Source organism: Sus scrofa, chromosome 1 (assembly GCF_054392235.1).
Source record: "Sus scrofa isolate SSC_HxYL_T2T_F1_AM1 chromosome 1, Sscrofa_HxYL_maternal_Yorkshire_Landrace_v2.0, whole genome shotgun sequence".
NCBI classification, from domain to species: Eukaryota; Metazoa; Chordata; class Mammalia; order Artiodactyla; family Suidae; genus Sus; species Sus scrofa.
Genome location: NC_139383.1, coordinates 20,350,233 through 20,365,763, shown reverse-complemented (window position 1 = coordinate 20,365,763; position 15,531 = coordinate 20,350,233). Strand labels below are relative to the sequence as shown.

At 40.7% G+C, this 15,531-nt stretch overlaps 1 long non-coding RNA gene across 8 annotated transcripts in view; it reads left to right on the top strand.

Annotated features, from left to right (window-relative positions):
- The window catches only part of LOC146405959 (uncharacterized), a 595,742-nt gene that overhangs the window by 177,875 nt on the left and 402,336 nt on the right, over window positions 1-15,531 (top strand). The window lies entirely within an intron of this gene.

Sequence of the window (15,531 nt, the reverse complement as noted above, 5' to 3'; positions counted from 1 at the left end):
GAAATGAGCCAGAAAGACAAAGACAAATACCATATGATATCACTTATAACTGGAATCTAATATCCAGCACAAATGAACATCTCCACAGAAAAGAAACTCATGGACTTGGAGAAGAGACTTGTGGTTGCCTGATGGGAGGGGGAGGGAGTGGGAGGGATCGGGAGCTTGGGATTATCAGACACAACTTAGAATAGATTTACAAGGAGATCCTGCTGAGTAGCACTGAGAACTATGTCTAGATACTCATATTGCAACAGAACAAAGGGTGGGGAAAAAAATGTATACATGTAAGAGCAATTTGATCTCCATGCTGTACAGTGGGGAAAAAAATAAAATAAAAAAGTGAACCTCTGAAAAGTCAATCAATCTTTAGAAAGTTTGTAGTAAAAGATTAGAGATGAACCATTCATCTTTGCTTAAAAATTAGAATTATGGGAGCTCCCATTGTGGCTCAGCAGGTTAAGAACCCAGCTAGTATCTATGAGAATGCAGGTTCGATCCCTGGCCTTGCTCAGTGGGTTAAGAATCTGGCATTGCCACAAGATGTGGTGTAGGTCGCAGATTCAGCCTAAATCTGGCATTGTTGTGGCTGTGGTGTAGGCCAGCAGCTGCAGCTCCAATTCGACCCCTAGCCTGGGAACTTCCATGTGCCGAGGGTACAGCCCTAAAAAGAAAAAAAATATATAAATATGAACTCAGAGAAGCAGCATAATGTAATGGTTAAGAGTGTGGTTCCTGGAATCTGACGAACAGTGGTTCAAGTCCTGGCTCTGCTGTAGTAGCTCGGACAAGTTACCGAGTCTCTCTGGGCCTCAAGGATTATTATCAGGGTTAAATGCATCAGTGCTGCTAAGCATGTCAAATATTGACTGGTGCATAATCAGCACTAACGTGTTTGTGAAATAATATAAGCTTCTTCCAGGGGTAAAAAGTCAAATTCAGCTTATCACAAGAGTACTGACCATGAGGCAGATGGTGTGTGTTCTGTCTGGGCTTTACCATTGGTGGAGCACATGAGCTTGGACAATTATTCAAACACCCGACCCCTAGCTTCTCAGAGCATGCATTCTTTACACAACAGCTGTGAGTCTCTACTGTGATGATATTTGTGAACACATTTTGGGAAAATCTAAGAGCTGTGCTGCTCTGGAAATGTAAAGAGTTATTCTTATTTATATTCTTACCTGTTGGATGATCTGCCTTAAATAATGTCATGATTTTTGATAACTTTAAGTATCACTTATCCTTCTGTATTTCTTTTGCCTGTGAGTGTTAGGAGTGCAGTGATTGAAACCTTTCTTTCTCTGCCTTTTGGCATTTTGATTTCTGTTTTTTGAATAATGTTCCTTTCCAAAGTAACCTCATTAGGCAGCTTTTGGAGAAATGATTTGGTTTTCACATCATGTAAAATTTTCTGAGTTTATTAATCCCCTGAGGCCTCCACAGGACTGAAAAGGGGAGGGGGACAAAAAGCTCTAGAAATACCATTTTTATGGTAAGAATTCACTATGGGCAGAAGCTAGTTTTATTTTAGATTCAAAGTGTTGTGAGGAGGAGGGAGAGAGAGGAGAGCTGAGCCGGGGAAGCGGTGTTGGCCAGTAAGCGCTTTAGCCAGGATGCTCTAGCATATTGCAAGGATGAGAGGCCTTGGGAGGTCTGGTCCCATTCCATCCACTGGGATCTGAGGGAGATAAAGCAGATGCAGCAAAGGAAGACACAGTCTCCTGGAGCCAAAGTCCCGCTCTCATGCAGGGCTAGTGATGCTTTCAGTCCACTTGTGTTGCCACCACGAGTTTAGATTGTTAGATGACTGTAGCCTACAAAATATAGTCAAAAACTGTTTATGGTACGAGATCCTGCCACTTTCCCTACACCCCACTCCCCAACATGCGACTGTGGTTATTTCCAGAATCACATGTGCTCTTTTACCTCTGCCTTTGTACATGTTAGGACTCTGCCTGATACTTCTGCTTTTAGTTCTGGTAAACTCTTATTTTGCCTTTAAGACAAGTCATTTGCTAACTTCCTAAAATAACTTAAGTCCTTTCTGGGTCTACTTCCATTTTGGTCTAATTTATAGCATCTAGACTTGACGTAAAGCCCCTAGGGCGTTTATTTATTCATAAAGATTTGGCTAGTTTGCCTATTTCTACAGTGGACATTGCGTTTTGTGGTGCACAGGAGCTCTCACTGCCCTACACACATTTCTGCAGCCTTAAGACCTTTCATATTTCATATTAGGTTAATAAATTTTTGTGTAATGAATGCATGAGAAACACCCGGATTTCTACATGTCCGAAGTCCCCTTTGGGGCTAAACTGCCGAATGACTGTTAGAACCTTCCTTCCTTGGATCCTGGGTTTCATGATCTTGAGGCTGAAAGCCAGGGCACAGGCAGGGTGAGTGGTGGCACTGAGGGGGCATGTACATGAGGGTAAAGGCCATCTCCTTGCAAGACTTATATGTGGGAGAGGGCGGGAGAGATGGGGCCAGAACTCTGTGATTCAAAGGCTCCATCACCCAGCACGTTTTAGGTGATTATAAAGTCATGGATTTCAGTCAGAATTCATAAAGTTAAGATGGTGTGATGGGTGGAACATGAGCTTTGGGCCTCATATAGACTGGGTTCAGCTCCTATTCCCACTACTCAGAAGAAGCCTGATTTTTTTTTTAAATTAAAGTATAGCCGATTTATAATGTTATGTCAACTTATACATATATAAATTCATGATTATTTAAATGATTATATATATAAATTATTATATATATAGAAATATGTATGTATATATACACATTATCTTCTTATATTACCTTCCATCATGATCTATCCCAAAAGACTGGACATAGTTCCCTGTGCTACATTCTAAATATAATAGTTTTTACCTGCTAATCCCAAACTTTCACTTAAAGCCTGATTTTGGATGAGTTAGATAACTATATCCAACTCTCAGTTTTAAAACAGGTCTAAATATTCTTAAGACAGTGAGGAGTTTTCAGATTTAAAGGTGGTTGATTCTGTAGGGCTTCACATTCAAATTTTAGTTCAGGCACTTACTGAAGTCCTAGGGCATTCTCTGTTTTCCTTTCTTTAAACAGGTCTAAAAATAGTACCTGGAATGTTGTAAGATTGAATAAAAGAATGTGCATAAATTGCATCCCAATACTGAATAGAGTTGAGTAAGTATAAGCTGTTATTTTTATTAGAGAATATGTGAAGCATCCAGCACATAGCAGGCACTCAGCACACATTAGTTTCTTCCCCTTCAGTAGGGTGGAGCAGTCCCATCAAGTTGGCTTGGTCCTATCACAGTGGTCAGTTATTTTTATAAAGGTCAACAGAATGAATTGGATGAAAATGTGAGCTCTTTTCCCTCTTTTATTCTTTCCTTCCGCCCTCTTTGTCTCCCTCCCTCTCTTTCTTTCTTTTTTCCTTCCTTTCTTCCCAGCTGATTAGAGCTAATTAGAGCTGCACGAGTGTGGTTTTTGCTCTCTTGGAACATGCACTGGGTTTCACACAATGCAGGCCTTACATCCCTATGGAGGTAGATTTCTGTGTACCCTGGGGATAAAGAAGCAAAGGCCAGTGGCTGCTTGCTTTATATTAAACGGTCGTGCATTTCTTCCCCTAAACACCTTAACATACTGAGCTGAAGAAGGTCAGCTCCTGAAACTCTCTTTTCCTGTTATCCTGGGCAGGATTCAGATGATAAATCACGAGCTCACCTCCACACTTGTGTCTGGGAGGAAACACATGGGAGCTGACAAAATACATTTTAACTAAAAATAGAATTACAAGTTTTTAATCTATATTGGAAAAGTGTGTGGCAGGAATGGCAAGGCCCTGGAGGAGCGAGGGAAGGAGAGGAGAGGAGCCAATATTACCCACTCAGCTGGAGCCCCGGCCCTTTTCCCAGAGGCACTGAGATACAGGCGCCTGAGCCCTCAGCTGGGGAGAGCCTCCTGTGGCTTTGGGGCTCAGGTGGATTCTAAGTCTTATCTAAATCTAAATGAACTCTTTTCCCCTTGAGTCTGTGGGAAGCCAGAAAAAGATTTCTCTTTAACAGTAAGGGAGGGCTGCCTGGTTCAGGGATTAGCAAGTGTAGTCCCACACACAGCCTCAGCTTCAGTGGTTTTGATCCAAGCAAGTCAGTTAGGAGTATCTCAGGTCACTGTCGGCTATGCAGTGGTTATAAGAATTGAGTGTGGGGAGCTGGTCTGCTCTTTGGACAGATATTTTATAGGCCTCCAAAAAAAGTCTACCTTGGGCCCTTGACTATGTGATGTAGTTTCATATGCATCTACTTCAAATTCCTGTAAACATGAAAGACTTGTGAACTATTACAGCTAGATTAAGATCCATATTCAGAAACAATTTCTATTTTAGATACGTATCTTGGTTCATTCCAGATACTATAATGAAAATACCATAGAACGGATGGTTTAAATAACAAACATTGCTTTCTCACAGTTGTAGAGGTGGCGAAGTCTAAGATCAAAGCACAGGCAGATTTGGTATCTGATGAGGTCCTTCTTCCTGGTTCACCCCATGCCCTTACATGGCAGAAGGGGAGAATGCTGGTCTCTTCACCCCTTAAAGGCACTAATCCCATTCATGAGGGCTCCACCCTCATGACCTAATGACCTCCCAAAGGCCCCACCTCCTAATACCATCACATTTCAAGGAGGGACTCAAACATTCAGTCTATAACAGATAGGTTTACCCAATTTGTCAGAAATTATAAAGGTTAATATGGCCTCTAATACTGATAAACAAGATCAGAAATAAGTGAATAAGCAATGATGGAACTCAGTGGTCTCATTTTACTAATTCACCAAACCTTACCCACCACACAAGGCACGGATGTCATCATCTGTTAATTGGACTTTATTGTGGTAGGAGGAGGACCGTATGTTTGGGCAGTAATAGGTCTTTGTGCAAAGGCACACTTTTGCTGGGAGAATATGATGCCAATACTTTGGGGTGAAATACTTGTAACTAGAGCAAACTGAGTCTGAAACACAATGTTGGCTCATCCACTGAGAGGGGTTTGTCAGGGCTATCACCCTTTATCTGAAGAATGACTTTCTATCAGCTCTTGCACAGTCTGTTCAGAACAAGTCTCCCCATCTCTTACGGATTTTAAGGCATAAAATTTTTCTTAACAATTTTACATTTTTTTTTGTTTTGTTTTTTGTTTCTTTTTTAGGGCTGCACTAGCAGCATATGGGGGTTCTCAGGCTAGGAGTCTAATTGGAGCTGTAGCTGATGGCCTATGCCACAGCCACAGCAACATGGGAGCCAAGCCGCATCTGTGACGTATACCACAGTTCACGGCAACTCCACTGGTACCTTAACCCACTGAGCAAGACCAGGGATCGAACCTGCAACCTCATGGTTCCTAGTTGGATTTGTTTCCTCTGTGCCATGACGGGAACTCCCAATTTTACATTTAGCATGTTTTTAGAATCAGTTCTAATACTAACTGTTTAATCCTATGGAGTCTTTTCAGCTCTCTGCATTTAATTTCTGCAATGTGAAAACTGTGTTGGATTATGGTTGAACTGGATGATTAATCTATTTATCTCTTTCTCTAAAACTTTTTGAACAATATTGTTTGTAAATAGCCTGACATTGAAGAGAATCAACCTATAAAAAGTTCACAGACACTAGGAAGTGGTGATCTATTCCTTGGATCCCAGCATACTATGTATTCTAAAACTATTTTTTATTAAAGTAGGAGAAGAGAGGAGATTTTGTTGAGTGTTTGTGAATGGGAGTCACAGTCTCAATAGGAAATAGCTGTATATTCAAATGGATACATTTAGGAGAATTTAGGTGAAATAACTACTTACAGAGATATGAATGGGATTGAAGTACACCAACAAGGTGTGGTGAATACTCCAAGCCAACAGCCATAGCAACTATTGCTTCCCCTAGGCATGAAGGCGTGAGAGGACAAGGTGGTTGTCATAACCCAGAGAGAGAGAACTAGAACTTTAAGATAGGAAAGGGCTGCTGAACAGGGACCATAGCCATGAGAAGAGTAGGCATAGTCATTGCTAACCCATGGCCCCAGGAAGGGAGCCAGGTGATACCTTTTGCTTCTTCCTCCCCCTGATCTCCTATCTGTGCCTTTATTGACCAAATCAAACCCAAAGCCAGAGAATAGGGAGCCTATGGATATATTAGTGTGGGTATTCCAGAGAAACAGGACCATATATATATGGAGAGAGAGATTTATTTTAAGGAGTTGGTTCACATAGTTGATTGTAGAGGCTGGCAAGTCTGAAATACTCAGAGCAGCCTGGAAAGCTGGAGAACAAGGGAAGAGTTGGTATTGCAATCTTGAATCAGAGGGCAGTGGAATTTCTTCCTTCTCAGGGGACCTCAGACTTTGCTTTTAGGTCTTCAACTTATTGCCTGAGGCCTACCCTCATTATGGAGGGTAATCTGCTATACTCGAAGTCTGCTAAGGTAATGCATTACATCTAAAATATACCTTCACTTGGAGTTCCTGTCGTGGCGCAGTGGTTAACGAATCCGACTAGGAACCATGAGGTTGCGGGTTCGGTCCCTGCCCTTGCTCGGTGGGTTAACGATCCGGCGTTGACGTGAGCTGTGGTGTAGGTTGTAGACGCGGCTCGGATCCTGCGTTGCTGTGGCTCTGGCATAGGCCGGCGGCTACAGCTCCGATTCGACTCCTAGCCTGGGAATCTCCATATGCTGCGGGAGCAGCCCAAAGAAATAGCAAAAAAAAAAAAAAAAAAAAGACAAAAAAATAAATTAATTAATTAAAAAAAAAAATACTTTCACAGCACTGACATTTGACCAGACAGCTGGCCACCATATCTTACCTCAGTTGATAGATATACCATCACAGTATCCACAGAGGTTAGGCTTCAGGGGTACAGGGGATTGGGAAAGTAGAGAGAGGAGCTGAGGGGAGGGGGAAACAAACAGAGAGTATTTCGCAGCCCAGGCAGATAGACGTTCTATTAGACTTCTCATTTTTTTCCTGCCAGACTTGCTAAGGGTAGAGAGTGGGAACCATTTGTATATTGCTGGGTTCCTAGTTCCTCGTCGAATACCTGGCATACTCTATGGTAGATTCCCCAAGAATACTGATTAAATTGGCATGAATGTTATAGAATCAAGTTCTGAGAAAAAAGTGTTTCATGAGGTGGCCCTGGGGAGCAAGCAAGATCTCAAGAGCAATTTGCAAGAAAAAGGTAAATACCATGACAAGTTTCTATTATCTTTTGAATATAGGGCAAAACACCACATCAAATTAATAAGATGTGACCATATCTTCTAAGGTTTAACACCAGATGACATTTCTAAGCTTTACTCTACAGCTTATTAATAAAATAAATTTAGTCATTGAACTGGATGATCACCTATGCTGGTAAATACTTTAAATTGCTTCCTTTGTAATCATGCAGTTATATAAAAGATTGGCTATATTGCTCGAGTATGATGGAAGTCATTTATCAAGTAAATAATATTGAAAACAGTCTAGTCTTAATGGTCCACACCTGTGAGGAATGTGATACCAGATTTAACCCCAGCAAAGAAACAGGATGGGAATCAGAATCTTATGTCTCAGGACAATGAAGATACAGAATACAGATGGATAGTTTAAAAAAAGCTAGGATGTAAGGTGCACCTTAGAATTCATGACACATTCTTTTTGAAGTCCCTGAAATGGTTGTTCAAAAGCTACTGAAATACTACCCTTTGGGGAGTTCCTGTATGGCTCAGTGGTGACAAACCTGACTAGCATCCATGAGGATGCAGGTTCGATCCCTGGCCTCACTCAGTGGGTTAAGGTTCCAGTGGAGTAGGTTGCAGAAGTGGCTCAGATCCTATGTTACTATGGCTGTGCTGTAGACTGGCACCTGCAGCTTCAATTCGGCCCTAGGCTGGGAATCTGCCATATGCAGCCCTAAAAAGCAATATATGTATATTTACACATAACTCTTTGAGAAATTTTTTGGCCAGTTCATTCTCATCATCCTAAAACTAGGAAGGGCAGCTATAAGATGGAAAGGCATGAGGAAGGTCACAGGGATGCAGACTGGCACCTCCAAGGCTACTGTGTCACCAAGTTGCTCAGCAGCTATTCATCAAACTGTGTTTGGCTTTGTGTGTCAGTTGGTTCTGATAGGAATCTTTCTCTTGTTTATTGTCAGAATGCACAGGTTTTTTAAGTGGGAAATTAGCAATTGGGTATTAGAGAACAAAACTGACAAAATTGGTAAATACTTCAAGCTGCTTCTTGTGACATGTTATAAAAAGAAATGATCTTACAGAGACAGCCTGAGGCAAAAGTGAGAAGTGGCTGAAAGTTGTCTCTGGAACATCTGCTTTCTGCATCTGCTTCTGCCGCTTGTCCAAAGCCCTTGCCATCTCCTCAACATGCTCCCAATACATGTGTGTGCATGCATGGACACACACATACACACACACACGCACACACACCCTTCCTGCAGCTACCCTGGGTCTTATTCTTACAGAGCCTGATTTAGTGATTTCTCAACTGAGCTGAGGCCATTGTCTTGAACTTGCTTCTGGGGCTTAGCATGCACCTGGAATAGTGAAGGCACTCATTAAATCTTTCATGAGTGAATGAAGCTTCAGTAAGCTCTCAGATGAAAGTATCTCAGCCACTTCTGGGGTGGGTAGTGTTTACATTTTAATAAGACATTCTTCAAGTTAGAATTTCTAATGATAGACTTTCTGGCAATGTGACAGTCAAGGGCCGCAAATGTGAACAGCTAGCTTTGCAGAGCAGTGATAAAGTCACACCCAAATCTGATTGTAGTCTGTGAGCAGAAGACAATTCCTGGCATTTCTCAAGAATTCTGGGTTCTTTCTCAGTCAGGACCATCAGGTCACAGAAGGATGCCAGGAGGTGGCTTCCATCTCTCCTCAGCTCCTAAATTAACTGGTCAACAGGAGGCACCCTTCTTTCCAGTCCTCTGAGGGAGGCATAGGCTAAAACTCAAGCTCTGCCAGGTCAAGCCTGTGTCTTTGTTTCCCATCAGAAACCAACAGAATATTTTTCAGATAAAAGTTATTAAATACATACTTTTTTTTTTTTTTTTTTTGCTTGATTTGTCTCAACTTGCTGGTAAGAACTATAAACCTTTGAACCTCTGGTTTCCCTAAGGAAGTTAACTTTGAATTTTCCATTGAAGATTTTTTTTCCCTTTTTTTATGGTTAAACATTACATATGTACATTCTTGTTTAAAATATTCTCTAGTGACTTCTCATTCCAAAAGGTGTTTTTTCCCCAACCCATGTGCTAATAATAGGCCCCAGCCTGATGAAATACGGACACTCATTTCCCTTAAGACTGTTCACATAGGGAGTTCCTGCTGTGGTGAAGCAGGATTGGTGGTCTCTCTGCAGTGCTGGGACACTTGTGACACCCGGCTGACACAGTGTGTTAAGGATCCAACATTGCCACAGCTGCCCCATAGATTACTTGTTCAGGTGTCCCACACCCTGGAAGCAGTTCCCCTTGTTTCCAAACAGAGTTACATGACCACGTGTATCCATGCTTCCAAAGCACCGTGTTCGCACATCTTCCCACTTTGATATAATGAAATGTTGGAAGGTCTATCTTTTCCATCAGACTGTAAAATCTCATGGTGGAGACTGTATCACAGTTATATATGTATCCAACAGCATAATACAGTATCTGTCATATTGTTGGGTCTCCATGTTCATTGAATACAGAAGAAGGAAGGATCGATGGAAAGAAGGGAAAAAGGAAGGAAGGAAGGGATAAAGGAAGGAATGATTCTCTTTCTCTCTATAGTTGAAGATTTTAAATAAAATTTCATTGTCTCCAAAGAGTTGGGTATCAGCAGATAAGTGTTTATGATAAAGGGAGGTCAATGAGTGTGGTAAAGAGAAGAGGGGATGGTGGACTTAGGGAAAAACTGGAACTAAAGGCAGGAAGTTGCCTGAATTCTACAAAGTTCGCTGGCTGCCACTGAGCCTGCACTATGTCTGAAATACTTCATGTTATCCTAGATAAACCTGCATCATAAAAATATATGTCTCAAACAGTGAGATAAAAGGTTACTGTGGCAAAAACTCAGCAATGCATTTGCAGTAACTCTGGGGCTCTAGAATTTATGACAAGCAAATGGACCAGAAGTATATGAATCAGAAACCATAACAAGGAGCAACTGCAAAGTACAATTCAGTTAATAATATATCTCAATTATGAAGTACATCTAGAAACTTCATGAATTCATTTCTTTCTTTCTTTCCCCTTTCTTTCTCTTTGTTTCCTATGAATTGTTTCCAGGTTTCCCTTGTGGTATAAGTAATCATATCATGGTATTTTCAGTGTAGTTTTATTTTATCACATCCAAGACCTGGAGTGAAAACTTCTTTATCTTAAAAACAATAAGTATAAAATTTATGAGCTAATCTTAAGTGTCTCTCGCTGAGTTATGTTTTTACAACTATTGGAGTTTAACCCCCAAGTATTTTTAGTGATGGGTAATATATAGTAAGATCTAAGAAATAAAATCCAGAAAATCCTCAATTTAGATTAGTATTTTATGTTCATGTCATAATCTTTTAAGTTATAGATAACTTATTTTCATATATATTATTTCAGTTTATCCTTGAAATCCGAATATTATGAGAATCTAGATTGTAGATATTGAGGCTTTCAATCATTCAGTCTTTTTTTTTTTTTAAATCATGCTTATATATTTATTAAACTTCTTTTTTTTTTTTTTTTTTTTTTTTTTTGCCATTTCTTGGGCCGCTCCCACGGCATATGGAGGTTCCCAGGATAGGGGTCGAATCGGAGCTGTAGCTGCTGGCCTACACCAGAGTCACAGCAACACTGCATCCGAGCTGCATCTGCAACCTACACCACAGCTCACAGCAATGCCAGATCCTTAACCCACTGAGCAAGGCCAGGGATCGAACCCGCAACCTCATGGTTCCTAGTCAGATTTGTTAACCACTGCACCATGATGGGAACTCCTCATTCAGTCTTTTGATATTGCCTTGTATGGCCTGCATAGAGTCACTGAAGAGACAAGAATTTTGGTATCTCCCACTTGAACCCCCAGTTCCCATCAACACTGTCATGTGCCTAGGAAAATAAGATGGATTTTTTTTACTTGATCTTTTTAGTTTATATTAAATGTTCTATGCATAGTGCTATGACTTAATATCAAAGAATATTTTATGATGTAAAAAGTTTTATTTGATAGTAGATTCCTTTTGAAATTCATTTCTCAGGTTGGTATCACCAGGTTGTTTCAGTTCTTCCAAAGTGATACAGGCTTTAACCTCTAGAAGGTAAAATCTACTAGTTAGAAGAGGCCATTTATTCAAATCAAAGGGGTGCTAAAAGGATGAAATAAATAGGTATGCTTATTCTTATTCAGGAGTCATAGTGTACCAAGATATGGTTGTTCACTTGAGATCCATAGGGTAAGGGTACTTCTCTCTGTAGAGTATTTATAGCCTCTCTTAAGGCAGTGGTTTTTCTGATGTCAATTACAAGGGTGAGAGGAAGATCTTAGATAAGAAATAAAGACCATGAAAGTAGTTATTAGGTGGAGGGGAGAGAACACAATCTTTGTTTTTCTTAGTCATTTGTCTTTGTTCTAAACAGAAGAGTGTACATATCTAGTTCTGTGTACCCAGGAGACTTGGAGGATATGTTTATATCCACTGTGGGGAGATGGACCCCAAAAGAGGATGAGTTAGATACTGTGAGCCCCAGAAAACAAGTGATGTCTGCTGAGTAGAAATATCTGCAGTCATGTTACTTTAGGAATGTATTTTTTTCTTTTAATAAGGCTAAGAGTTTGAGAAAATCTTAGTTAGCCAAATGTTTCAGCCTTGCATCATCTATACCATTGGATGCACAAGGTCAGGTCTGGAGCTGTGCTTTGGCTGCTTATTTGAAGGAGTGCAGGGTTAGCTGAGCTCAGTGTGGGGGCAGCAGTGGGAAATGAGGACGTAAAAGATGGAGCTTAGGACACATGCGGGAGTCCATAGTCCAGGGACCACCATCCATGTGGAGATCCCTCTCAGCTTCTACCCTTTCATTACGGAAAGAGCCATAGCTGCTTAGGCCAACTGGGGACCTTCTAAAATCATATAGTTTATTCCACAGGCTCCAGATAGGACCCAAGCAAATTCAATGTCACATCCACACAAAGGTGAAACATTAGCCTGCAATACTGCCCCTAGTCATTTTCAGATTATGGTCATAAGGTTCTGGTAGCATTAAGCATGTAATTTGAAAACACTGTAAGATAATTGTTTAAATTACACTTTTAATGAGATTAGTTTTTCTTCTCAGCTTTTAATGAGATTAGTTTCTCTTCTTAGCTTGACTTGATCCTTCTAATATTTACTGCAACTCAAAAACAGTAGGCAATATTTTTTGTTAAGTCCTGAATGTGTACTTGGATGATGGAAGCAAAGCTGAACTAGTACAGTTCTGACAACCTTCCCCTAGGTGTCCTAAGTCAGTTAACCTAGGACGTTTCCATTATTGCCAAAAGGGGAAAATATTCTTGGTTTTCACTCATGCTTAACTACACCTTGTCATATGTACAATAAAACATTTCCTCTCATGATTCTCGAAAATTGGGAGACTAGCTAAATTATCCATCACCAGGTAGAGTACACATTAAGCTCAGGTTTTGCTAAAAACATTTTTTTCACTTGTGCCCCTAGGATAGATTGGATTTATGCAGAGGCAACTTTCGGGGCATTTGGGTAATTAATCTTCCCTGCGTTCTCTGAGGAAGCAGTATTTCACTGGCCGAATGAAATGCTTCTTTTATTTAACCAGGAACATAATGGAAGCAAATGTTTTCACCATTACCATTTCCCTTGGTCTAATATATGTTTTAACGTTCTATAAACGTAAATGATTTTAATGGCCTTATGTTCAAGAAACAAACACATAAGTGAGCTGCAGAGAAAAATTTCCTTCAGTGTTTCTCTTTTTAATACCTATTTGGGGAGAAAAAGAAATACAGTTTCTATATTTTGAAGAAAATATTCAAGCTCCCCAAGTTACCTCTGGAGCACACTGTATTATTAATTACTAAGATCTAAAAGCTAATATTTTTTTGTTTACTCTGTGACAATTTGTTTGAAAAGTTTAAAAATATTTTTAACCCTCATGTGATCTACATGCTTTTATTGTTATCATCTTCACTTTATGGATGAAGAAATGGAGGCACAGAGCAGTTAAATAACTTTTTCAAGGCTCCACCGCCGTTAAGTAGTAGAGGGGGTGTTCACAGTTGGACTTGCTGTAGAGCCTGTTCTTTGAGCACCAGGCTGCCTTGAGCCCTGTGATCTAATTGAGCACATGTGCCTGGTGCCATACCTGTGACATTGCTGATACCTGCCACAGTGGTGAAGGAGGTATTAATACCTTCCATTTCCTAGATAAGAAACGAGAGTCCCACCAAGACCAAAGAACTGGCCCAGAGCTCACCTGGCTGGTGAACAGTAGACGGGGCATGTGAACTCTGACCTTCTGTGTTTTATTCTTTCCCAGACCACACCCATTTACTTACTCCAGTGCCACTAAGATGGTTAAAGCCTTCACTGTGCACTTAAAGATCTATTTTTGAAGAAGGAATAATTTCAGAGCTAATTCTAGAGCTTCCAAAAAACAAAAAACAAAAAAAAAACCAAAAATCTTTCTAAGGGACTTTACATATTTCAGAGGAAATTACAAATTAAATTTAGGATTAGGTTCTCAGAGTGTGTGTAACTGGGAATGTTAACTCCGAGGCAGGCTGTGAGTTGGGGGGCAGCCTGAGCTGATTTTCTAAGAGGAGTTCCTGGGCATTTAAAAGTAGGTGGTAAAATATTAGAAGAAAAAAAAAAAGAGAGAGAGAAGCAACACCAAAGACACTTCTGTATAGTATCTAGAATCCAGAACTGGGGTCTTTGGAGACCCTATGCCATTTTTAGGAAATCAGCTAAAAATGGGTCAAAAGCCATGAATGCAACAAGCCATAAATACAACTAGATAAAATTTTTCCAAGTAGATTCATCCATGTTTGATTTTTTTGGATAAAGCTTCAGGATGGTGTGTTCTAAAGCCTCCCAATGTTTCCCAGTATATTCATTAACAGCTGCCATTCAAATAAAGTATCTTGTGTGTTCTAGAACATCTAGAAAATAACTTTAAAACTACCTTGGAGAATACAGTGACTGTACAAGTGAAAACCATTGGTTGTTTTATAAAAGCTGACAGTTATTCAGAGGTTCATCATTTACTTAATGATTAAAAAAGTGTTCATCAGTTTGAGTTCCCGTTGTGGCTCAGTGGTAACAAACCCAATGCGTCCATGAGGGTGTGGGTTTGATCTTTGGCCCCGCTCAGTGGGTTAAGGATCTGGCATTGTTGTGAGCTGTGGTGTAGGTCACAGACATGGCTCGGATTTGGTGTTGCTGTGGCTGTGGCATAGGCGGGCAGCTACAACTCTGATTCAGCCCCTAGCCTGGGAACTTGCATATGCTGCGGGTACGGCCCTAAAAAGCAAAAAAAAAAAAATGAAAGAAAAAATGTGTTTATCAGTAAACTGTTTTAAGGCACAAATATGAAAGAAAAGAAGGGAATTAATTAAATATTCAAAAGATCTAGTAGTAATGCTAAGAACAGCAGGATAAAACCTTAATTAGATAACTGAAGTTGAAAAAAATAGCTGACTGTCCTGTCCTCTCCCAGCAGGGTGTCTCCGGTGGATAATGGCACTGCTCTCTGAAAGGCAGAAAGGGAGCTGGGTTGGATCAGACCTGGAGGAATGTTAATGAGCCTCAATTGAGGCTGGTTTTCTGTTTACACAACAGTGGTTCACCTCTCTTTGGAATGGCAGAAAGTATCCAATGGCACTGTGAGGCTGGCCTGAGGCAAAATTGCATAGCAAGAGAAATTAATATCTCCTCCTGGCTCTTTTTGTCACATTTCCTCCTCTCTTTAGGTGTGGCCTCCTCAGTGTGTCCTTTTCCTTATAGAGTGAGCTGTCTAATAATATCCTTCACTGAGCCAATGGGGATTTAAGTATAATTTAATTTAATTTAAGTATAAAACACCCCTCGAACCTGTTTATTTATTTTCCTTTTTCTTTTCTTTTTCTTTTTTTTTTAGGGCTGCACCTGCAGCATATGCAAGTTCCCAGGCTAGGAGTCCAATTGGAGCTGCAGCTGCTGGCCTACACCACAGCCTCAGCAACATCAGATCTGAGCTGCATCCGTGACCTACACTATAGCTTGTGGCAATGCCAGCTCCTTAATCCACTGAGTAGGCCAGGGATCAAACCTTTGTCCTCATGGATACTTTGTGCGTTCATAACCTGCTGAGCCACAATGGGAACCTCTCTGGAACAAATTTGACTAGGAACCATGAGGTTGTGGGTTCGGTCCCTGCCCTTGCTCAGTGGGTTAACGATCCGGCGTTGCCGTGAGCTGTGGTGTAGGTCGCAGACGCAGCTCAGATCCCGTG